We start from the raw sequence: 24,968 nt of genomic DNA, 5'->3' as shown, positions 1-24,968 counted from the left end.
TAAAAAATAAACGGTAACGCTTGAGACAGGCATTGTGGTACATGGCTATTTCTCCAGTACTTGGGAGACAGAGGCAGGAAGATGTCGACAAATTTGAAGCCACAAAGACATAAAAATAAAAACAAGCTCTTAACATTGAAAGAGTTTTGGCCTCTGTTACTTGTGACATGTCGGTGTGCCCAATCTGAGCTTAATCTGAGATTAAAAAGATCTGGAGAAAAGCCACTGACTTTGAAGGAAACATACCTACGTTTGAGTGCTGTCCAAATACGCATATATAAGTTTTCGATGGCCTGGCATGGACTCATGGCCACGCTCTTGCTCACCACAGTGAAACAAACCCCCTTCTCCACCCCACTGCATGAAACAAGGTAAAGATGCACGAATGCAGGCTGGCGATTGCCACCAAGCCTGATGGCCTGAGTTCCACTCCAAGCCCGGGTCACAGAAGGAAAGAAGAGACCCCTATACAGTTGCTCTCTGACCCCACACAACCACCCCTATCCCACACACAAACAAATCAACTTAACTTTAAAAACTTTGGAAGTTGCATAAAAGCAAATAAAAAAACAGGGTGCCTTCCATATGTTGCATTTTACCAAATCTAAGAATCCATTTTAAGTCACAGCATTCAGAAGAAAAACATGCTACAGATGTAAATATGACCTATAAATGTTAAGGTGCTTCAGAACTTTATAAATGTCTACATGTTTTTTTTAAATATACTTCAGAATTATCATAACACCCTTAACTATGCATTAGTAGCCTGAGAATATATTGTCAATGCCTCATGCAAGTGTTTTAAGAAACTACAGCAATTACGTAAGGACAATCTGCATCATATTCTACCAGGCCCTGCACCATGCCTGCTAAATGTTAGGTGTGGCAGAAAGTACCTACTAAATAAATTAAAAGTCCAAACGTTATTTAGGGGACTGCCTTTAGCTTGCAGAACAATCCACCCTTGCACCCTGTTTCTCCTTAATCAGCTGACTTACTTAAGATGGAGTTATTAATATCGCTTGCTAGTATTTGCCTTTCGTGGTGGAGGGAGACAGGGTCTTGCTTTATAACACTGGCTGACCTGGATATTTGGTATGTCTTTGACTTTTCAAGAAAATGATCATGGCATAACAACATGATGCCTGTGTTGCCATTGCAGTAGTAAGCTCACGATACATGTTGTACAAAAAAGAATTGTTGAAACCAATAAGGGCTAGAGATAGTAAAAAGGATGCCATTAAAGAACAGGCAGTGATCCTGACTGAGTCCCAGATGATGAGCTCAGTTTACCAACACAGGTTAGAGGCCATGTCTACCCATCTTCAGCAGATATTAGAATGTGAAAAAGACTTGGGAGAAGCTGAGGCATAGAAAGAAACACATCCCATTCTGGATTCAGTGAAGTCAGCAGCCTAAAATCTTGCTTTCTGAAACCCTGGGTCATTCTACAATTTATCATTTTTGCCCACTGTTGTGTGTGCCATTATATTACAATCTTTTTGTGCAGCCGCATGGGTTTTTCTTTGTATAATTTAGTGAAATAAGTGAGTAGGTTTAGTTAAGGAGAGGAGTAACTTGTGGAAACACTGGCAAGTTTCAAGCAGAGAGACCTCAGCTATACAAATTGGCAGATGTTGATAAACCATGTCAGGCTAGCCTTGTGTTCAGCTGCTCTCTGTCAAGAAGAAACAGATTAACTTTTTTTTTTTTTTTAAATGTACAGTGTTCTGCCTGCATGTATGCCTGCAGGCCAGAAGAGGGCACCAGATCTCATTATAGATGATTAATAAGCCACTTGTGGTTGCTGGGAATTGAACTCAGAACCTTTGGAAGAGCAACTAGTGTTCTTTATCTCTGAGCCATCTCCCCAGCCCCTAACACTTTTTTATTGCATAAAGAATTCTCCCAAATTAAGTGCAAGACAGCATGGGACTAAATCTCAGATGTCCCTATTAGCCCTGCCTCATTATTTAAAATCTGAAACTTTCTCCCCAAGCCCCACAGTATCTAGCAAGTCACTGGGCCCCAAAGAACATGGCACATCTGGCAGACACTGTGTGGTGATGACACAGAGGGAACCAGTTTTAGGTGCTGAGTCTCTAGAGCACCAAAGCCCTGCTGTTTCCTGGTTACATGTGGTTGGAAGTATCTAGCCTTTCTGGACATTAAGTTGAATCCTTGGGCTGCTCATGTTTTTACTTGTCCAATTTGGGGGGACCATTATTTTATTTGAGACAAGGTTCCTTTGTGTAGCCTTGGCTGTCCTGGACTTGCTTTGTAGATTAGGCTGGCCTGGAACTCACAGTGATCTGCCTGCCTCTGCCTCTGCCTCCCAAGTGCTGGGCTTAAAGGCATGCACCACCACACCTGGCTTACTTGTTCAATTTTTGAAAAGTCTTATGAGGAGAATATCATTCAAAGAGACCAGAGCCATAAAAGGAGCTGTGTGGGCTAGACAGTAACCGCAGTTGTCCACCTACAGTCTGCTCTATATTCAGGGTAAACAGAACTCATTCAGCTGGGAGTCTAAGTATTTGGGATACAGAGCACATAGTCCATTTGCCCATCATGGTTTGAACCTGCCACATGTAGCTTTCTACAATCTGCTAGACACTTACATAGAACTAAGTTGTAGCCGCTGTAAATACAGAAAGAAACCATGTGAGCAGTTTCTGGTATTGATCCCTTAAAAAGAATGTAGGTCTAACACCCTATGTCCAATCTTTTGGCTCTTTCTTCTGGTTGGACACAAGAGCTCCCACAGGCACCTCAAACCATGAGGTGGGCTTCAAGAAAAAAAAAAAAAAAAAGACTTTGGCACCGAAGCAAAAGACAGAAGTTACTGGACCCTGAGCTCCAGTAATTCATAGCATCCATGCGATAACTATCTCTAGATTAGTTAAGGGAGAGAAAGAAATAAATCATGCTGTGGTGAACCACTCTTCTGCTCCTCCCTGTTACATGCAGCCATTCTAGTCCCTGGTGGGATATAATGCACATACTAACCTCTGGATTTCAGTTCTTTATTCGCCATAACACTTACTTGGAATTCTGTGTCCATATGGTCACAGGCAAGTGTCGTAAGTTAAGACTCTGTTAGCTCACTCATAAAATCGTTAAATCTAAGTAATAAGGCAGCTATTAAAATTGTGTGACATCAAGGACATAAAGAACTTGGCTTGGTGCCAGGCTGTGGTGTTATCTGCTGCCCTCCAATGAGTGCACAGCTGTGTTGACTGCACCTGATTCCAAAGCCAGTGATTCACCATGTTACCAAAAAACACCTTTGGGATAGACCCAGCACAGAACTGCATGTCTGGTTCATATCACCCAAGACTATGTCCCTTTCCTTGCAGAGAATTCTCTTTCTTTGATCTGCCTGTGTAATTTCAATGTTGCCTAAAATACTTTAGGCCATCTAAGTAGATAACATAAAACAGTTTGTTGCTATTTATTCCGCAATAGTTCTAAGACTTTTATATGGCCAAGTGAGGGTGTGAATCATTCTCCATTTGTACAAAAAAAAAAAAAAAAAAAAAAACCTATAATAAATGAGAAATTTTGGTAATAAGGACTAAGCATTTCTATTTTATTTTTCACTTTTTATTATGGATGTTATCAAGCACCCACAAAAGTAGATTAAATTATATAGTGGATCCCTTTGTACCCACAACTCAATATCAACAGTACCAAGCCACAGTCAATCTTCTCTCATATGTATAACCCTAACTTCATTCATTCAGTAATTTGTATACTTAAACTTTTATTTGCAAGACTGGAGAATCAATCCAGAGCCTCATGCATGCTAGGCCACTAAATTATACCTCCAGTCTTCTCCAGTGTTTTAAAGTACATTTCAGGGCTCATATTATTTTTCATTAAATACTTCAATAAGCAGTGCTTTAAGACTTTTGTCAGGGTTGGGAGGCTATTACATTTCACCCAAGCCAGAAGCAGAGCAAGATGTATTCCACCTGCTTGTTGAGAGGCTAAAGGTACCCGCCCATTCCTTGTCAAGTTACCCAAAAAGAAACCTGCTGCCTTCCCATTTGCTAACTTCTAGTGGAAAAGATACAATAACCATTCAGCTTCCTATCCCAGCCCACCCCACCCACATCCCAAGCTTCCTATCCCAGCCCATCCCATCCACATCTCAAGCTTCCTATCCCAGCCCACCCCCACCCACATCCCAAGCTTCCTATCCCAGCCCACCCCCATCCACATCCCAAGCTTCCTATCCCAGCCCACCCCCACCCACATCCCAAGCTTCCTATCCCAGCCCACCCCATCCACATCCCAAGCTTCCTATCCCAGCCCACCCCCACCCACATCCCAAGCTTCCTATCCCAGCCCACCCCCATCCACATCCCAAGCTTCCTATCCCAGCCCACCCCCACCCACATCCCATGCACCTCTTCCAACCCCTAGCCTTGCTGCCTAGGAGATCTCGAAGTTAGCATTAAGGTCATTACAGTCTGAGACATTTACAGAATATGAAAGCAGGAAGAAACCATAGAAAGCAGAAGAACCCTTTCAACTTAGAGATAAGAAAAATGAGTCAGACAAGTGAACAAACTGACTCACATCTAAGATGCAAATCCAATTATAGAGCTGTGTTGGCTGGCTTCTGTGTCAACTTGACACAAGCTAGGGTCATTTGAAAAGAAGGAATTGAGAAAATGCCTATACATAAGGACAAGACTGTGGACAAGTCTGCAGGGCATTTTCTTGATTGATGATGGATGTGGAAGAGCCTAGCTCACAGTGAGTGGTGCCACCCCTGGGCAGGTAGTCCTGGATAGAGTAAGAAAACAAACTGAGCAAGGTGGGGGAATCAAGCCAGTAAGTAACACTGCTCCAAGATGAAATTACCCCTTTCCTCCAAGTGCTGGCTTGAATGATGATGGCCCCAATAGTCTCAGAGTTTCGAATGCTTGTTCCCCACTTGGTGGATTTAGGAAGGATTAGGAGGCCTTTCCTCTCCTTCTTCTTCTTCTTCTTCTTCTTCTTCTTCTTCTTCTTCTTCTTCTTCTTCTTCTTCTTCTTCTCCTCCCTCCTCCTCCTCCTCCTCCTCCTTCTTTCTTCTTCTTCTTCTTCTTCTTCTTCTTCTTCTTCTTCAAGATAGGGTTTCTCTGTGTAATAACCCTGGCTGGCTGTCCTGGAGTCACTTTGTAGACCAGGCTAGCCTCAAACTCACAGAGATCCACTACTTGCCTCTGTCTCTGTCTGTGTCTGTCTGTCCGTCCGTCTCTCTCTCTCTCTCTCTCTCTCTCTCTCTCTCTCTCTCTCTCTCTCTCTCTCTCTCTCTCAGGTTTCCTCTATGTAATAGCCCTGGCTGCCCTAGACTGACTTTGTAGACAAGGCTAGCCTCAAACTCATAGAAATCCAAATGCCTCTGCCTCCCACTCTCTCAGTCTCTCCATCTCCCTCCTTCTCCCCTTTGCCATATTCCTCTCCCTCTCCTTTTCTCTCCTCTTCTCCCTCTCCTCTCTCTCTCTCACTCTTTCCATCTCTCACTCTGTCTCACTCTTCCAGTTCCCTGTCTGCTGCCTGTGAATCAGGATATAAGCTCTCAGCTACTGTGCCAGCACCATGCCTGCCTACCTGCCACCATGCTGGTCATGAACCATCTGAAATTGAAAGCAAGGCTTTAATAAAAATGCTTTCTTTTATAAGTTGCCTTGGCTTTGGTGTCTCTTCCCAGCAATAGAATAGTAACTAAGATGTTCTCCAAGTTGCTTTTGATCATGGTGTTTGATCACAGCAATAAAAACTCTGAGAAAGACAAGGACTCAGCCCTTCATCTAGGTCAGCAGTTCTCAAACTGTGGGTTTTGACTTCTTTGGGGTTGAATGACCCTTTCAAGGAGTCGCCTGAGATCATCAAAAAACATAGGTATTTACATTATATTACATTACATTACATTACAATTCATAACAATAGCAAAAGTACCGTTATGGAGTAGCAACAAAAATAATTTTATGGTTTGGGAGGTCATCACAACATGAGGAACTGTATTAAACAGCCACAACATTAGGAAGGGTAAGCCCCACTGATCTAGGTGTTTAATACAATGTATCCTTCACCCTCCAGGACCTGCTGCTTCCCCTCCAGAGCTCAGGCTTCTTGGTTCACCTGGCCTCCATTGGCTTTTTTGGTTGGTTGGTTGGGTTTTTTGTTGCCGTCGTCATTGTTGTTGTTGTTGATGTTTTAACTACATTTTGTTGCTCTGTGTGTGTGTTTGTGCGTGTGTGTGTACACCACAGCACGCATGTGGAGGTCAAAGCACAACTTGAAGGAGTTGTTTCTTTTTCTTTTACCATGTGGGTCCCTTGGTAGAAGAACCCAGATCAGGAAGCTAGCAGCACAGTGTCTTTACCCACTAAGTCACCTTGCAAGTATCTCTGCCTCAGTCTTTGTGATCAGACATTTGGCATCCCTGGATCTCTTACCTGTCCAAGAGTAGCCTGTTCTTCAAGTCCTGTGCGGACACCACGTCCCCAGGGTATGCTTAAGCTCTCAGAACCACATTAGATACAATTTCCTGAGGCCCCATAGAACACTGTACATCCTCTAATATATCACAACATACTGTACTAAAATGTCTGTCTATATGTGTGTCTTACCACTGCAGACTGTTAACTCCAGGATGGCAGACCTACGTTAGTGCTCCTTCAGGAAAAGTCAGTGAGCCATCTTTGGGAAAGACTCTAGTTTTCTGTTTCTCAGCCACTGGCTGGCTGCTGCATCCATTATTGATGGAGACCAAGAAGCTGCAAATAGAGGGTTGTTTTCCTGAGAAGTTCACGTCAGACTCCCCTCATGTCTGAAATGGATTCACCCAACAAAGCTGGTACATATTACCATCTTGTATTCTACAAGATTGAAGAAAACACTGTTTGGCCCTTCAAATTATATTAGCTTTAATTTTTTTTTTAACCAAAGCAGGAGATTTACACCCTCCAGATTCCTACCTTTTGAGTGTTGTATGAACTATCACTCTAAAATAATATTCCTTTAGACCAAATACTGTTTGTGAGTGACAGAGTTTGTGAATGACAGAATATGACATACACCTCTGTTCCTACAATCCCCATGACCATGAGGTGTGGACTACAGGGAACCATGTAGTGGTGGGAAATGAGTCTATATATATATATAAATATAAATATATATATATATGAACTATCCAGGTAGTGCTAACAATGTCTGACGCAAATAAGGTCAGAGACAATAACTGATGTACTTTTCTGTTTCCTTTCAGGCTTTGGCTACAAGGCTTCAGGGCACACTCTTAAGCTCCCAGTACCCATTTCCAGTTCCAGAACTTTCCTAGTGTTACCAGGATCCAGTTCCTAAGTGAAGTTCCACCATCAGGTTCAATAGGAAGTGATCTAAGGGGGGTGGGGAAAGAGCTAACTCATAACATGAAGTCAGCACAACCCAATTTACCAGAATTCTCTTGATATATCGGTTTAAAACGTGGGCTTTAAAAAGACTTGAACATCTAGCCTAGAAGTTTGAAACTGGGCAAAATATAGAACTTCTTTGAACCATAATTTCTTCTTTTCTAAATGAAGCTGTTTGCTGTACTCGCTGGCTGTACATACTAGTTACCACTGTGGCCCTGGCCTGCTTTACATCGCTGTAACAAAGTACACGGGTTGAGGTCCTTTTAAAGAGGTTTTCTAGGTTCACAATTCTGGTGACTCCAAGGACCAAACAGCATGGTACAGTCGGTGAATGCTCCCTGCTACATTACAACATACATGTAAAGAATTAAGGAACCAGAACACAGAAGGGACGTTAGCTTGACAAGGAACCATGAGGTAGAGAGAGTCAAGGCTTGCTCTTGATGACAGCACACCCTCCACAGGAATAAATATACTCTGTGTGCTACAGGAACCAAACACAGTGCCTTATATCTGCTATATGTTAAGCAAGCACTCTTTCACAAAGCTGTATCCCTTGAAGACATAAGGTTATTGTGTAATTCAAATCCTGACTTCTGGACCCATCCTCCCATATCTGGTTGCGATCCTTGTTCTGAGAATCTCCCGTCTCAGTGTTCTGTGTAAAACACTCTTCTCCAATGTTGACTGGGGGGTTTACATGTGTTTTTACATATTTGTTTACAGATCCTGCCAGGATATGCCAGGATCTCTCCCTCCTATGCCAATAAAGCAGCTTGCAGCCAATTGCTGTGCAGGGGAAAGAATAGGGCTGGACTTCCTGTCATCCAGGGGAAGAGGAAGTAGAGGGGGAAAATAGGGGAGTCAGCCACAGGGAAAGGTTGAATTAAGATCAGGAGAAGAGCTGTAGCAGGAAAGCTACAAAGTGCAAATATCCCTGGGGTGTACCCTGGGGTGTACACTGGAGTGTACACTGGGGTGTACACTTAAAGGGTTAAGAATAAAGTAATGACTACTCAGTTCTTGTGCTGTGAAGCTTGTTAAAATAATATAGAGTCTCAGTTATTTGTACAGTGGCCAAGTTAATAGAGAAACTGAGAAACAAACACATTTTATAAAAATAACCTTAACACTCCCTTTTTATTTTTATTTTTTCATTTTGAAAAAGGATCTTGCTAAGTTACCCAGGCTAAGCTTTGAACTCACGCTATTATTTCAGGTAGGCCTTGAATTTGGGATCTTCTTGCCCAAGCCTCCTGAGTAACTAGGATTATAAACTTATACCACCAGGCCTAGCATGAACCCACTCCCATGAAATGCTACCACACAACAACATTAATCCATTCATGAGATTGGAGTCCTCATGACCTAATTTCCTCACACTAAGCCCACTCTTAAAGGGTCCACTGCTTTCAAAGTGCAATACTTGGGACCAAGCAGATGAACCTTTGGGAGACAGGCCATATCTAAAAAGTAGACATAATATACATTTTCTTTAAGCAATCAAAAGAAGCACTTTGTTTTGGAAAATCCTCCTCTTCTCTTAGGGGACTTGGAGCTACCCAAGGCCTATCCCGAACAATATTTAAAATGAAGCTATGTCACGAGCTGTTCTGAAAACCAAAGAGCAAGCCCTGCCCTTGAGCAAAGATGACACACAGCATGTGTGTCCTGTGTTTCTGACCTGTGGGGACAGGAGATCTGAGAAGAAAATAGTGCCAAAGAGAAAGAAATAAACTGAGAGAAAGAGAGAGTGTAAGAAGGCAACACTGGGAGGCAACAGTCCACAGTCTCTGCCTTATTCCAAACACCGGCCTCACTTCTTCCAGCTTTCAGTTCAGTTGCCTTATTACACGCTTGTCTAAACGTAAAAGCCCATGCTCTGGGTGCAGATCATAGGTGACAAGTTATGTCAGGGTTCTGCAGCCCAGATGTACAACAGCAGCTGCAGTACCATCTGGGAAGCTCTTACAATAACAAGGTCTCTGGCTTCAGGTGAGAATCACTGGCTCACAGCTGGAGCCCGGAAATACGCACACTGGCAAGCTCTCTGGGTCAGAGGTTATATAATCCCCCGTTCACTCATCAACCGCTTTGAAGTTTGGTAAGCTCAGATCCTCGCAGAATGAGAACAATGATTGTGATAGGAATTGTGAGGAGTCACTCCAGCACGTCTTCAGGATAAGGAGGATGCCGAACCCTTTGTAGATTAGGTGGCAGTATAAAGGTCACCAGCTACCCTGTAATCACAGTAATAAACTACTTACATTACCTAAATAAGTAAATAAATAAATACTGAAAAAGAAGACAACACTGCAAGTGCAGTAATTCTGGAAGACCATTACCTTCCCAAACTTACAAGACTCCTCCGGTTTTAATTAAATTGATTTATACTGTATCTGTGGTGAATTCTGCCTATTACAGGACAAGGTGCTCACATCATTGTGATCCAGTGCCCTCAAATTTTTATTTATTCATATAAATTAATTGTTTCTTCCCTATTATACATCAGGAGGAGAAACTAAGATGTATACATGAAAGCTTACATTAATATTTTAGTGAATGTTAACAAGCTTTAGATAAAAATGGAATCCCACCCCATGCAATGACATCTATACATATTCAGGCTAGAACTAACATTATACAATATTTCATGGTCACAAAACTTGTCTGAAGAAATAGGATGCAAGCCACCAGTGAACAGTAACTTTTGTCAACTTGACACAAGCTAGGGTTATCTGAGAAGGAATCCCAAGTGAAAAAAAAAAAAATGCCTCTGTCACCTTGGCCTGTAGGTAAGTCCATGGGGTGTTTTCTTGGTTAATGGTTGATATGAAAAGCTCCATCCACCTGTGGGTAGCGTCAACCCTCAGCAGATGGTACTGGAGTATATAAGAAAGCAGGCTGAACAAAGCAGGCAGATCGAGCCAGTAAATAGCATCCCACCATGGTGTCTGCTTCAGTTCCTGCCTCCAGGTTCCTGCTCTGAGCTCCTGCCCTGACTTCCCTCCGTGAAAGAGTGTGACCTGAGAGTTATAAGAACTAAAACCTTCCCTCCCTAAATTGGTTTTGATCAGTGTTTATCACAGCAACAGAAACTAGAGTAGAAAACAAAACATAGCTTTCAAATTTCTAATGGCTACATTGAAAAACAAAAGTGAAACAGATGAATTCAGTTTTGCAGGGCAGATACAAAGTACTGCTAGTCCAATGTGGAGCTAGTAAGATTTCTTCCTGCTACGTACCTTTCTAGCCTTTGTCTGCATCTTACATTTCCCGTGTGTCATTTTGCACCAGCCTCTTAAAGTGAGTGGCTGTTGTACCATCCAGCATAGAAGCACAAGCTTTCATTCTTCCTAACAAGCTAATGACAAGATTCCTGAGTTATACAGGAAAAAAGTCATACTCACAAAAAATGGACTTTTTTCCCCAACAACAACTCATCAGTGTTGATCCTAGCCTGCAACCTTGACCTCTGACCCCTGCCTCTGAAGCTCTGCACCTCGCTGTGTAGTCCACAGAGTGAGAACCGTGTTCAACACGCTCTGAAATACAGCCACATCAAAGGAATGCACGGACTAAGGCCTTGCCCATACAATACAGCCCATAGACATGAGGACTCTGTTTCCTTTCAGATCACAGAGAGCCTTTCACGAAAATACTCTCCAAAATCCACACTGCTCTGTGTGTGCAGATTCATGAACGGAATTAATTACTGTCACTAGCATATGTCTTCAATCTACTGCATATTCGCTAGGCTGCAGGGTACCCTCTGTGTCCACAAAGCCAAATGTATGTATGCATGCATGTGCATATGATAGTCAGAGAGAGAGGTGCAGAGAGAGAGAGACACACACAGAGAGAGAGAGAGAGAGAGAGAGAGAGAGAGAGAGAGAGAGAGAGAGAGATTGATTCCATGGCTCTTACTACTTCCAAAATGGCCAGAACAGTCAGTATACCTTTTGTTAAAGTATTTGGCCTTTAACTTCTAAAGCAGGTTTAAAGCCATAAAGAATTTTTAAAAAAAAGGGGGGGGGGTCTTTGTTATGATGCTGTGGCAACTTAGGCCTCAGAGCAAAGCTTCTCTCTGACCTTCTACCTTCCTTTTCTCTGCTCCTTTTTCTCCTGAAGGCATACTATAATAACTAGGATATTTCTTCCCCAAATCAGATTACTAAAGCCAAAAGTGTATCATAACCCTCTCCTGCTTTTCCTGTCTTACACCTGACCAGAGAGGCATTCTTGGCCTACCTTGTCTAATAATAGACCCTAAGACCTTCACTCCACCTGGGATCCTGCCCCATACCAGAACGGAAAGCACGCTGCACAGCGGGGCGGTGAAGAATCTGAACAGACAGGCTGTGCCGCGTGTCTCGCTGTCTCAGAGCATTGGACGATAGCCTTCTGTCTAGTCCCATTGGTACACTGTGCATCAGTCATGGCTACGCAATGACCTCTCAATACAATCCCAGATAGCTTCTGGGAACCAGTGGAGACTGAGGAGAGGGAAGAGAAACTGGTCCACATCCCAGGAGCTGCCAAGCGCCTGCCAGGCGGGTCCACGTGCGTCTTCATCCACATCCTTATTTGTAACCTTACAATATGCCAATAAATATCTTTCCCTGGGTTTTGTGAGTCACCCTAGCAAATGGGCTAAGCCAAACCAGGGAGCCTGTAGGGAGCTGCTATGGCCAGCTGGTCAGAAACCCTGAGGTCTGGACTCCGGACTAATGCCTGAATAGTCCTATGCAACTGAGCCCTTCGTCCTCAAGATCTGGTGCCTACCTGCAAGCAGGCATGGGCAGAATTGAGCTGAATTCTGCTTTAGAATTGATTGTTGGCTAACTGGTGATGAGAGCGCCCCCTATGCATTTTGAGATCTTGGAAGTGGTGTGCGCTATAGTAGATGAGCATAAAGTACAGTAAAAGAAATGGAGTTTGTCTGTCCTCACTACCCCTGGACCTCCCAAAGAGGCTAGGCTGAAGCCCTACCCACCAGGTATGCATATGTCAGAGATGGGGACCCTCAGGAAGAAATTGGGTTTAGATGAGGTCATGTAAGATGAATGCTCAGCACTAGAAAGACATTTATACCCTCTCGTCTAAGGCGTAAGGAATATTGTGGCAGAGGGGCTGGAAGGAATGAAACAGCCAGAATATAGGGTAAACAGCTTCAAATCAGCCACTGCAAATTGTGAACTCACAGCAGCTGTAGCTGCCGGCATTAAGCCACCTCAAGAATGGTCCCGTCAGCAGTCAGGCAGTGATGGGGCAGGACTCAGGGTGCCCTACTGCTCAATGATATACTATTTGCTACTTATAAGACTCAGGAAGAGGGGAAATCACTGTCTCCAGCTTTGTGCCCACTGATGAACCCACCAAGTTCCAATGGATAGTGCCAATCCAACGGTCACACAGGTGGCTTTAAATGGGCCATGAGACAAAACCAAAAGTCAAAAATCTAGGAAAGGGACTGGAATTGAGGAGGAATTGATAATAATGGTGGTGACACACCTGTAATCCCAGCACTCGGGAAGCAAAGGCAGGAGGATCACTGTGAGTTCCAGGCCAGCCTGGTCTACAGAGGGAGTCCAGGACAGCTAAGATAACACAGAGAGACCCTGTCTTGAAAAACTAAAGAGAGAGAGAGAGAGAAAATGGAAGGAAATAAGAGAGGATGTGGAAGTTGGGCAGTGCTTGCACACGCCTTTAGTATCAACACTCGGGAGGCAGAGGCAGCCGCAACCCTGTGAATTTGAGCCCAGCCTGGTCTACAAAGTGAGGCCAGGACATCCAGGGCTACACAAAGAAACCCCATCTTGAAAAACTAAAAAGAAAGTCGAGGCATGTGGAGAGAGAGAGAGAGTAACCAGAGTATAGGTATATGAAGGTGTAATAAAATATCAATTTTTTAAATAATATTTTAAAATGATGAGGTCACAAGGACAGAAGACTTGTAAAGGGATTAGTAACTGTACAACAGCAAGATCAGAGCTTCCCATCATGTGAGGATGTGGCGACAAGGTGGCCTTCTACCAGCCACAAAAAGATCTACACCATGTACTAAGTCAGCCAGCATCTTGAACTTAACCTCCATGCATCTATGAGAAACAAATGCCTGCTTTGTACCACCTAGTCTTCCTTACTTTATTATAGCAACTTGAGCTAAGACACTACAAATGCTGCTATACTGTCCCCGTGCCTAGGTCCAAGATCCCCAGGGGCCTCCTCTGGCTCTGTAAGATGGGAGCCACTAGGAGAAGGTGGCCCCATCATCTCAGCTGATGCCTCAGGCCTGAGAGCAGTTGAGTGTGGCCCAAATCAGCACTGCTGAGCTGACGTACCTAATTCCTGCCAGTGGAACTGTGAGCCAAGTAGCTGTACGTTGTCTCAAGACACTCGTTCAGATGGTTCCTTACATAGCAACTCCTATGTGACACAGGAACATGCTTTAGAATTGCTGCAATAAAAAGCACACTACTTTAGGGTAACAAATGGGCTGAAAACTGCCTCCATGTGACCCAGTAAGGATTGATGGCACATGCCTTTAATCTTAGCACTCAAGAGGCACCGGCTGGAGGATCTTTGTGAGCTTGAGGCCACCCTGGTCTACACAGTGAGTTCCAGGCCAGCCAAGATGACATAGTGAGATCCTATCTCAAAGAAAAAGAAAAGCTAGATTCTGGTCAATAGAAAATACAGAAGATCTTCAGAGATCCACAAAAGAAATGATAAGATAGCTGGAAAACGCAGAGAAAGAGAAGGGAAGTGCATGGGAAAGGTGGACGGGAGTGGGGAGAAAACAATATAGATCTGGGTTCAAAACCTAACTCCCCCATCCAGTAGCTATGCTAGGCAAGGCACCCAAAGCTGACTAGACTTGACCAATCCATCTCCCGGAATCACGTTTGAAGAAGTGTACACTATGCAACAGAGAAACTGACCTTAAATGGGAGTTTGGTAGATCTCAGAGCCCTTTGTCACCTTCTCCTCCTATACCCAGAAAGGCCTGCATGATCATGGCTCAGTTCTATTCCTATATATGGCGCCATCGCTACACTTTAATCTTAATTCATTCTTGGCTTTTTTTCCAATCCTGAACAAGTCATGTGACTCAAAAATCCACTTGATGAAGTTATTAAATACCTTGTGAAGACTGTGTTGTGGCTCAGTCCAAGCAAAGACCTCAGAAAAAGCGAAGCCAGTGGTATCACTGGCAACAAACGAGAGGCTAAAGTCCTGAGGACAGCAGAGCGCTTCTGTGTAAGTCCTGAAGTCTAAACTTGGAGTGCTGATCCCCAGGACGGAAGAGTTGTGAGCCTCAGATCCAAGAGGCAAAGAACTACACTCTTTTGGCCATTTTGTACTGCCTGATTGCCCTTAGATGAATGGATAGCACCTGCCTACATTGGGGGCAGAGCCTCCTTACTCATCAGTGACTCAAATGCCTCAGGACACAGACACAATCCACAACATTGCTTTACCAGTTCTCCGGGTAATCCTCACTCCAGCCAAGTTGACACCATCACAGAGATGAGAGATCTTTACACTGAAAAGAAATTGGAGAAGACACAAATAAATGGAAATACATCCTGTGTTTAATGCTGCCAAAGTGTCCACCAATCAAACCGAATCACAAACTCGGTGTCATCACTGTCAAATGCCAGTAGCATTAGCCATAGAACAAGAAAAATAATCCTAAAATTCATGTGAAACCACTAAAGACCCCAAATAGGCAAAGCAATCTTAAACAAAAGGAACAAATCTAGGGGCATCATAGCATTTAATTTCAAAATACACTACAAAGCTATAGTAACAAACCACATGATACTGACACAAAACTGACTTGTAGGCCAACAAGACGGACTAGAGAACCCAGACACAAATCTACACATTTAGACCCCCCTGACTCTCAACAAGGGTACCAAGAACACACAATGAGAAAACAGTAAGAAAACAGTCAATTAAAAGAAGACATACAAATGTCCAACAGGTGTATGAAAAGGTCTCAATATTTCTCATCACCAGGGTAATACAAATACAAAACAAGTTTTTAATATCACAGTGAGCTATCACTTCACCCTTAGAATAGCTACTACAAAAACAAGACAAAGGGTACTTGTTGACAAGAATGCAAAAAAAGGGATAACATACACACACACACACACACACACTCACAGTGTGGGTGGAAATGTAAGTTAATATAACTATTATGGGAAATTTTTAGAGGACCCAGAAATAAAAATATAACAATTACATAATCCAGAAACCCTACAACTCGGTATATATTCAAATGAAATAAAATCAGTATGTCAAATAGATACCATCACTCCTGGATTTATGGAAGTTTTATTTATAACAGCTAAGATACTGAATTAAACAAAGTGTCTATCATATAAAATTTGATGAAGAAAATGTAAATACAATGGAATACTATTTAGCTATAAAAGAAAAAAAAATCCATCATTTGGGATTGACAAACAAACCTGGAGGATATTGTGTTAAGTGAAACAAGCCAGGTACAGAAAGACAAATGTCTCATGATTTTACACATGGGGAATTTAACAGTGGATTGCAAACAGAAAATAAAGTGGTGATTATCAGAGGCTGCCATGGAGTGGAGTTAAATGGGGGTGGAGAAATGTTAATCTAAAAAACATAATTACAGATATGAGTCTAAGAAGTCAACTGAATGGTACCGTGGCCATAGCCATATGACGGCTTTTATATTCTTGAAAAATATAGGAACAGTATCTTTGTGTTGTCATCATAAAGTCATAATTATGCGAGGTAATGCACTTGCTTATTAGGTCAATTTGACCATTGTATAACACACACATGTGTGTGTTGCAGGATATTTGATGCCACTGTGATCCCTGAGATTGTGAACTGTAAAAACCTGTCTTTTGTTTGGTGCGGTTGAGCCCTAATCCAAGAGCTATCTGTACACAGGATTTAATAAAGTTAACCCTAAGTCAAGAGGTGGAGCAAGAAACCAGCTGACAGAGATGAAAGAGTGGGAGGGACTTTGAGTTGAGGAGTATTTAAGACAGAGTGTAGAAGTATAGGGGCTCTTTAGATCTTTAGTTCTAGCTCTCAGCTCTCTAGCTCCTCGGCTCCTTGGCTTTTTGGGCTTTGAGCTAGCAAGTCTGTGGCCTTGGGTTTTTTGGCCTTTTCCTCCTGGTCAGTCAACTGAGCTAGTAAGTCTTTAAGGCCTTTTCCATCAAGACATGAGCCAAGTAGGAAGGTCAGCAGGGTGCTTTCTCTGCCTCTCTGAGCTAGCAGGTTTTTCTCTATAGCATCTGGCTCCCGAGTCTTTATTGGTAAAATAGAACAACCTGAGATTTTTACCTAAAACTACATATATGTATGTCATGTTGTGCATTATATATACAACAGATACATATGGCTATAAATTTTAAAGTAATAAAAGGACAGTAATGTAGCTCAAAGATAGTGTGTTTTGTTTAGCATGTGTGAGCTCCTGAGCTCAATCACTGGCACCAAAGCAATTTTTAATAAACATGTGACAAAGTCATTATTCAAGTTTACTTAAGTTTTATTTTTAACAGGTCAAATCTGTTAAAAAAAAATTAGAAATCAACATATTCTCAAACAAAGCCTTGAAAAGAAAGCATAAAGTGATATCTTTATCACATTGAGGAGAATAGGAATTTGTTAAACAGAATCCAGGAAGCAGTAATCAAATGCAAAGTTGGCAGAAGCCACTCAGGTTGTTACAAGTTTCTCTGCTTGGCAGGAGAGCACAGGCACAGGAGGCATGAGGCCTCCCCAGAAACACCACCCAAAGAAAGCAGCTTTTGTCTCTCATCAAATACATCATTAGGAAACTGAATACCATTGTACATTCCTGTAATCTAACATTCATAAGGCCGAGGCAGGAAGATCACAAATTTAGGCTAGCCCAGTTGAGAATCTGTTTGAAAAAAAAATTTTTTTGAGAGAGTAAAAATATAAATACATTGAAAAACTAAAAGTATATGTGTATATGTGTGTGCAATAGTGTAAAGAAATATTCACAATACACTTAACCAATGAATTTATATGTAAAATATAATTCAGTAAGAAAGATACACAAATAAGGGCTGGTTAGATGGTCCATCAGGAAAAGACCCCTGACACTCAATCCTGGGAACCTGAGTTCAATCCCTGGACTCTACATTGGAAGGAGAGAACCAATTTCTCAAAGTCAGACTCTTATCTCTACACATATGATATGGCATGTGTCACACACACACATACATATCATGCACACTCACTAATTAATTAATCTTTAATCTACAAATCAATAAGAAGGACAAAAAATTCCCAATAAGAAATTTGGAGCAGTTGGGGATTTAGCTCAGTGGTAGAGCACTTGCCTAGCAAGCACAAGGCCCTGGGTTCAGTTCTCAGCTCTGGTGGGAAAAAAAAAAGAATTTAAAATGGTATTTAAAAAAAAAAAAAAAGAAAAGAAAAGAAATTTGGCAAGTTGGGCACTCAGGAAGCAGATGCAGGGCCAGCCTGATCTACAGAGCAAGCTCCAGGACACCTAGGGTTACACAGAGCAATCCTGTCTTGAAAAAAAATGGCAAAAGTTACTACAATCAGGTGCTTCTCAAAATACTATTAGATCCAATATATTTATGACAAGGTGCCTAACTCAAATCATAACCACAGGGACCTACTCCATACTAAACAGAATGCCTGACAGCATCAAATGTTGGTAAAATACGGCGTGCCGAGGTGGTCCTCACACTGCTGACAGTACACTGGGCACCACCATCCATAAGCAGTGTCTGCTAAAGCTTTTGTCCTCTGTGATGGAGAGTCTTCATTGCCAACACAATTGCATTGAGAACTGTTTACAAGATTAGAGAAATCATACCTCTGGTGTTTCTGTGAGAATAGTTCCAGAAAGGATTGGCTAAGAAGGGATGACCTGCCCTGAATATGGGTGGGTACTATACTATGGGACTCCATGGAAGAAATAAAGAAGATAAAGAAAAAATATCCAGATAATGTAGGTATTCTTTCTATCTATCTATCTATCTATCTATCTATCTATCTATCTACCATCTATCTCTGTCATCTCTCTGTCTACATCTGTGTGGTTTGAATAGGTTTGACCCCCCATAGAGTCATGTGTTTGAATCGCTTGGCCCATGGGGAATGGCACTATAGCCATACTGAAGGAGGTGTGGCCTGTTAGAGGAAGTCTGTCACTGTGGAGGCGGAGCTTTGAGGATACGCACACACACACACACACACACACACACACACACACACACACACACACAATGTTCAAGCTCTGCCCAATGCGAAACACATCCAGTCTCCTCCTGACTGCCTTCGGATCAAGAAGTAGAGGTCTCTGCTCCTCCAGCACCATGTCTGCCTGCACGCTGCCATGCTTCCGCCATGATGATAATGGACTAAACCTCCGAAACTGTAAACCAGCCCCAATTAAACGATTTCCTTTCTAAGAGTTGCCTTGGTCATGGTGTCTCTTCACAGCAATAAAATCCTAATTAGAACAACACCTCTACCTCTCTTTCTGCTTAATGTGTGCCAGGACTGTTTCATGGTCCTGTTGCCGTCACTTGCTGCCACACCACAGGCCCAAAGACAAGAATACACAGTGAAACCTCAGAAACTGAGCCGATTAAATGAGCCCTCCTTTCAATATGCTCTCCTGTGTATTTGGTCACAGCAAATGTAAGAACAACTAAAACTTAAACTGGTCCTGAGAAGTGGAGTCATTCCTGTGACTAATCCTGACTGAGGACTTCTATACTTTGACACGAGTTTTCAAGAGAAATTTGGAAACATTAGAAGTGGGCTAAAGAAAGTCTAGGCTGTTACAAGCCGAGATTGCTGAGCGATTATGGTGGGAGATCAAAGAACCAGAATAGCAACAAAAATCTGGGTGATTGTCATTTAAATGAGAAATGCCACCCATAGGCTCATGTGTTTGGACACTCGGTACCACTGTTGGTGTGGTTTGGAGAGAGTATGGAACTTGTAGGAGATGTAGCCTTGATAGAGAAAGTACAGGCTTTGAGGATCATTGACCTGTCTCACTTCCTGCTCATGTTGTCTGCTTCCTGTGTGGCTGAGCTGTGATCTTTCATCATTGGCTGCCTGCCGCCATGCCTTCCTCACCATTATGGATTCCTCCTCTAGAACGGTACAACAAAATATGCTTTCTTCTTTAAATTGCTTTTTTGATCATGAAATTTTTATCACAACAGAAGAGCAACTGATATAGCAATAAAGATTATTTTCATAAGGTTTCAGGTGAGAATAAGGATTTTATTGTGAATTGGGCTAAAAGTCACTCCTGTTTCCGTGTTGGCAAAGAACTTGATTACATTTTATCCATGCTTTGTATCTTGCTAGGAGGCTAAGTTTAACCGTGATAGACCAATTAATTGATCTGAGCCAGGAAATTTCAATTATATACAGAATTTAGCCTGTGGCATGGTTATTGTTGGCTTCTTCTAGCCAAGTTTACAGTGAGAATAAAAAGCAAAGTGCAAAGTAGAAAGACTTGAAAAACTCTGTTTGGAAATAAAAGCCAGTGCAAAATTAGAGCTAAGAAAGGTATGGTTTATAAAGGAATTAGGGTGGTTTAAAAGAAGTCAAGTCATTTGCATTAGAGAAAATGTGTCTTTATATGCTCTGAAGAACTCCCAAGACGTACTCACAACAGGCTCAAGGATATGGAATGCTTTGCCTTGAGCACAAAGCCCCTCTGACTCATACCGCTTACACGAGCCTGCCTAGAAATTTGCTTTTTCGGGATTCATTTTTCTGCTCTGAAGTCCAAGCACACACACCTCAAACTTCAGCACAATTTGGCATCTTCCACATGATGCCAAGTACTTTTTCAGGTATTCAGACTATGAGAACCTGGAAGGCCGTGTCACGTCCGGCTGCATCAAGGCCACTACAGGCAGCTCCTGAGAAGGCAATGTGTGAATTGTGAGCATGAATGCAAAGGCACAATGAAGAATCCAGGACGTTAGCAATGCCAGGGACTTGGAACATCTGCCAAGAAAAACCACAGGCAACAATCACAAGTAGCACAAGAAATAAGCCATGTGAGCTTTGGGCAGCAAGGCCACAGGGATGGGACTGCCTATGCCACTGGGAGCTTGCATTACCACATGATCTGCTCAGATACCAAATACCAGACAATGAGCTATAGGGTTTATATTGGTCCTGGTGCACTTGGGTCTTGCTTTGACCTCAAACTTTCTTTCTGTACCACCATCTACCCCATTTGGAATGGAATGTTTAACTTGTGTCACTATATATTGAAAGTTTACAATTTCCTGGGTTGGTGCATCAGTCTCGGCAGCACCCTCCTCCTCCATGCAGATTTTTTTGGCTCCATTGGTCTCCTTGTGGAGCTCCTGACCCCTCCAGGTCCCTCTGTTCTCCAAGTCTTCCATAAGACTCTCTGTGCTCCACCCAGGAGTTTGGCTGTGTGCCTCACCATCTGTTTGGATCTCCTGCTGGGTGGAGTCTTTCAGAGGACCTCTATGGTAGGCTCCCGTCCTGTTCCTTCTGTTCAACTGCTTCCGGTGTCTATTCTATTTGTCCTTCTGAAGGAGAATTAAGCATCCTCCCTAGGGTCCTCCTTGTTATTTAGTTTCCTTAGGTCTGTGTATTGTAGTGTGGTTATCCTGTATTATTTGGCTAATAGCCACTTATAAGTGAGTATATACCATGCATGTCTCTCTGGGTCTGGGTTAACTCACTCAGGGTGATCATTTCTAGTTCCATCAATTTGCTTGCAAATTTCAAGATTACCTTATATTTAACAGCTGAGCAGTATTCCATTGTGTAAATGTAGCACAGCTTCTTTATCCATTCTTCTGTTAAGGGATGGTGTGGTCCTAGACCCTCTGCTCAGATGAAGTAGATAGGCAGCACAGTCTCTTGTGGGTCCCATAATATGGGGCGTAGGAACTACTTCTGACATGGACTCTATCCCTCCACATTCATCACTTCCCCCTGACAGGGGGGGCTTTGCCAGGCCACAGAAGAAGTGAATACAAGCAGTCCAGATGAGACTTGATAGGCTGAGGTCAGATGTTAGTGGAGGAGGGCTCCCCTTTCTGAGGACCAGAAGAGGGAGGGAGAAGGGATGAGGGAGGGAAGGTGGGATCAGGAGGCAATGAGGGAGGGGCTACAATCAGGATTTAAAGTAAACAAATTTAAAAAATAAAAAGAAATTATACAATTTTCCTTTTTATGTTTTACAAGAGCTCACAGCTTGAGTCTTGAGAAACTTCGGATTTGAAGTTTAGGACAACGTTGGAGCTGTTGCTATGGGGACTCCCGGAGATCAGCTGAAAGCACTTTGCATTATGAGATAGACATGAGCCTTTGGGGGCCAAGGGTGAAATGTTATAATTTATGTGTAAAGTTGGTTAAGAGATTTACAATGGTCAATATTTTTAGTATGTGCACACATGTATGTCTGTGTGTCTGTGCATGTGTGTGTGTCTGTATATGCATGATATCTTTGGGGACATACATGTCACTTCCAGGCACAAGTAGAAGTTAAAGGACAACTCTGTGGAATCGGTTCCTTCCTTCTTCCTTTACATGGGTTCCAGGATTGCCAGGCACGCACCACCTACTGAATTACACAGGAGGACCAGGTTGATTGTGGATTTTTTAAAAACAATGATTACTTGTATTTATTTTGTGTGTATATGTGTGTGCACATGCACGCTCGTGTGCACACATGTGCATGTGTGTGCATTGTGGCATGTATGTGGAGATTTCAAGCATCAGTTTTCTTTTGTCACCTTGTGGTATCAAGTCATCAAGCATGCTGAGAAATGCTTTCACCCACCGAGTCATCTCACAGTTTAGTAAGTAATCTTGATTGTTGACCTCACTGCAGAATAATAAAGGGCACATCTGCATGTGTCTGCAAAGGTGTTTCCGGGGAGTATTAACAGAGGGGAGAAAACCTGGCCTGAATGTGGACAGCACCATCCCATCGGGTAGGAATCTTGATGGAACACAAGAGAAAATACAGGAACTGGGGAAGCGCCTAAGATGTGCAGTCAGGGATCTCACACTCAGAGCTGAGCCAAAGAAAGCGGATCTCATGACACACTGGGTCATTTCCTCTACACAAAATGCAAAACCATGACACAAACCTATGGCATGATCCCTCAGATCTGGAGTTATGCTGCATGTATGCTAGACAGTGCAGATGCAAAGCAACCTGCCCTCCTGGCTCCAAGCCCAGTGCTACTTGGCTTGGACTCAAGTGACATAAGAACTCACACATATAAAAATTCATCAACCTGCGTGCTTAAAAGCTATATGCACTTTGTTTTATACTGATTTTAAAGTTTGCTTGAAAAGCCAGTTTGGGTTTGCTTTGCTTTTGGTTTTTGGTTTTCATCAACACACTCAAAAATCATAACAACAACAACAACAAAAAAAGAGTTTCTGAAACCACAGCTCATTAGTTCCTCTCTTAGGAGACTCTCGCTGTGCTCGTTTCTCCAGTACTCCTATCCACTACTGCTGCCATCGTGCTCTGTCATGAGGTACAGATCTGTGCTAGCTGACTTTATGTCCACTTTACGGAAGCTATAGTCATTGAGAGGAGGGCACCTCAACTTAGAAAATGACTCCAGAAGAGCAGGTTAGAAGCAGGCTAACCTGTAGAGCATTTTCTCAATTAGTAATACATAAGGGATTATTGTGAGTGGGGATACCCCTTGGCTGATGGTCCTGGCTTCTATAATAGGCTGAGCAAACCATAAGGAGCAGGCTCCCTGGCCTCTGCACCAGGCCCTGCCCCCACCCCCAGGTTCCCACCTTGGGCTACATCACTGGACTGTGTCTCAAGATATGTAAGCCAAATAAACACTTTCCTCCCTAGGGTGAATCTGGTCAGCGGTGCTTCCTCACAGCAGTAGAAACCCTGACTAAGACAGAATCTCACATTAGAAATGAGCTTCTTGGTTCTGCCTTTTCTTCTAATATATCAATCTTTTCTTGTGAATTCAAAAGCAACCAACAACAAATGATGGAAGATTAAAAACAGAATCAAGGAAGCTAACTACTAACCTGGAAGCTAAGTTATGGTATAGAATCCTCTAAGGACTCAGGACTTGACAGCACACTGCCTCTGTGTCAATGGTTCTCAACCTGTGGGTTGTAACCCTTCTAGGGGGGTCAAATGACCCTTTCACGGGGGTCACCTAAGAGTACCAGAAAACAAAGATATTTATATCATGATTCATAGTGGTAGCAAAATTACATCTATAAAGTAGCAGCAAAAATAATGTTGTGGCTGGAGGTCTCCACAACATGAGGGTAGCAGCGCTGGGAAGGCTGAGAACCACTGCACTGTGTGATGGGTGAGCTGTGAAAGCAAGACTATCCTCAGGAACCAGCATCAGCTGGAAGTCTACTTAAGAAATGTCTACCTGGGGCTGGAGAGGTGGCTTTGTGGTCAGGAGCACCAGCTGCTCTTTCAGAGGACCCGAGTTCAATTCCCAGCACCCACATGGCAACTCACACCCTCGCATAGACATGCATACAGGCAAAAACACTGATGCACACAAAATAAACTTTTTTTAAAAAGACTATTTTTAAAAAGAGAATAATGTCTACTTAAGAAAAGCCTAAGAAAACATGGCATCTGCAGATAGTCTTCTTCGGGTCCTGAAGTGGACAGGTGCCCTGCCCTAAGCCCAACAGAGGACTAACGGTTGATGGAAACAACAGAAAGTCAGGCAGGGCTTTTATGCTGGAGTCAGAGAGTGAAAACAAATGAAGAACTCATAAATGCTAAGCCCCAAGTCTCTGGCAGCTCTTTCTGGGGTGCTCTGCATTCTCATAAAGGGGAGCAGGCAGCAAAGCAGATGTGGGGCAGGTGCATGGGGCCTTGGTCATTCTGCAGTTAGTCTCTTGAAGTGCAACAAAATGGGCCCCGGCTGGCATGTGGTTAGTGGCGCCCTACTTGTCTTGCAAGAGCAGGACCTTTGAGTCCCTCCTCGTACCATAAAACAAGGACCCAGGATAAGTAAATAAATGCCTATTTCCCTAAAGACTGATTTAAAAAAAGGGGGGGCGGGAAACATGCTGTAACAAGGAATAAAAATTACTATTTAAGAGGCATGGCAGAAGACTTCTACAGATGCAAGTAGAAAAGTTAGGTCACACCCCACTACCAGAGCATCTCACTACCCCAGTGACTTCCAGACCTGTAGGTCTCAATGTCTCCGTACTATATACATAAGCCCATCCTCTCTTCCATGCCTTTATACTGTACTAGCTCATTTGTCTATGTTATTTGAATGGACTTTTAATTGCTTTTGATATGATTTACTGGCACATCTACTAACGCAAGAATCTAATTGTAAGTCCACTGTTACAGCAGGCAGAGCAGTACACACAGCAGCCCACCTGACTCCATTCACTCATCCATACGGCCCTTCTAACCTGCTCCAAACCCAATCACTCACCACAGGCTTGGCCATTCCATACAGGCCTAACATTACT

General features: G+C 42.9%; 1 protein-coding gene across 5 annotated transcripts in view; it reads right to left on the bottom strand.

Annotated features, from left to right (window-relative positions):
- The window catches only part of Dnajc6 (DnaJ heat shock protein family (Hsp40) member C6), a 165,096-nt gene that overhangs the window by 112,734 nt on the left and 27,394 nt on the right, over window positions 1-24,968 (bottom strand). For 2 of the 5 annotated variants that reach the window (XM_051164833.1, XM_051164824.1), the window contains exon 2: window positions 14,900-14,964. The exons of 2 other annotated variants lie outside the window; for them this stretch is intronic. The gene's annotated coding sequence lies outside the window, so the exon portion shown is untranslated. Of the gene's footprint in view, window positions 1-14,561; window positions 14,657-14,899; window positions 14,965-24,968 lie in introns of those variants that run through there. One more of the 5 variants, XM_051164840.1, reaches the window with a different exon arrangement.

The sequence above is a fragment of the Acomys russatus genome, chromosome 2 (assembly GCF_903995435.1).
Source record: "Acomys russatus chromosome 2, mAcoRus1.1, whole genome shotgun sequence".
NCBI lineage: Eukaryota > Metazoa > Chordata > Mammalia > Rodentia > Muridae > Acomys > Acomys russatus.
The sequence above is the reverse complement of the archived record's forward strand: the minus strand, read 5'-3'. Positions and strand labels throughout refer to the sequence as shown.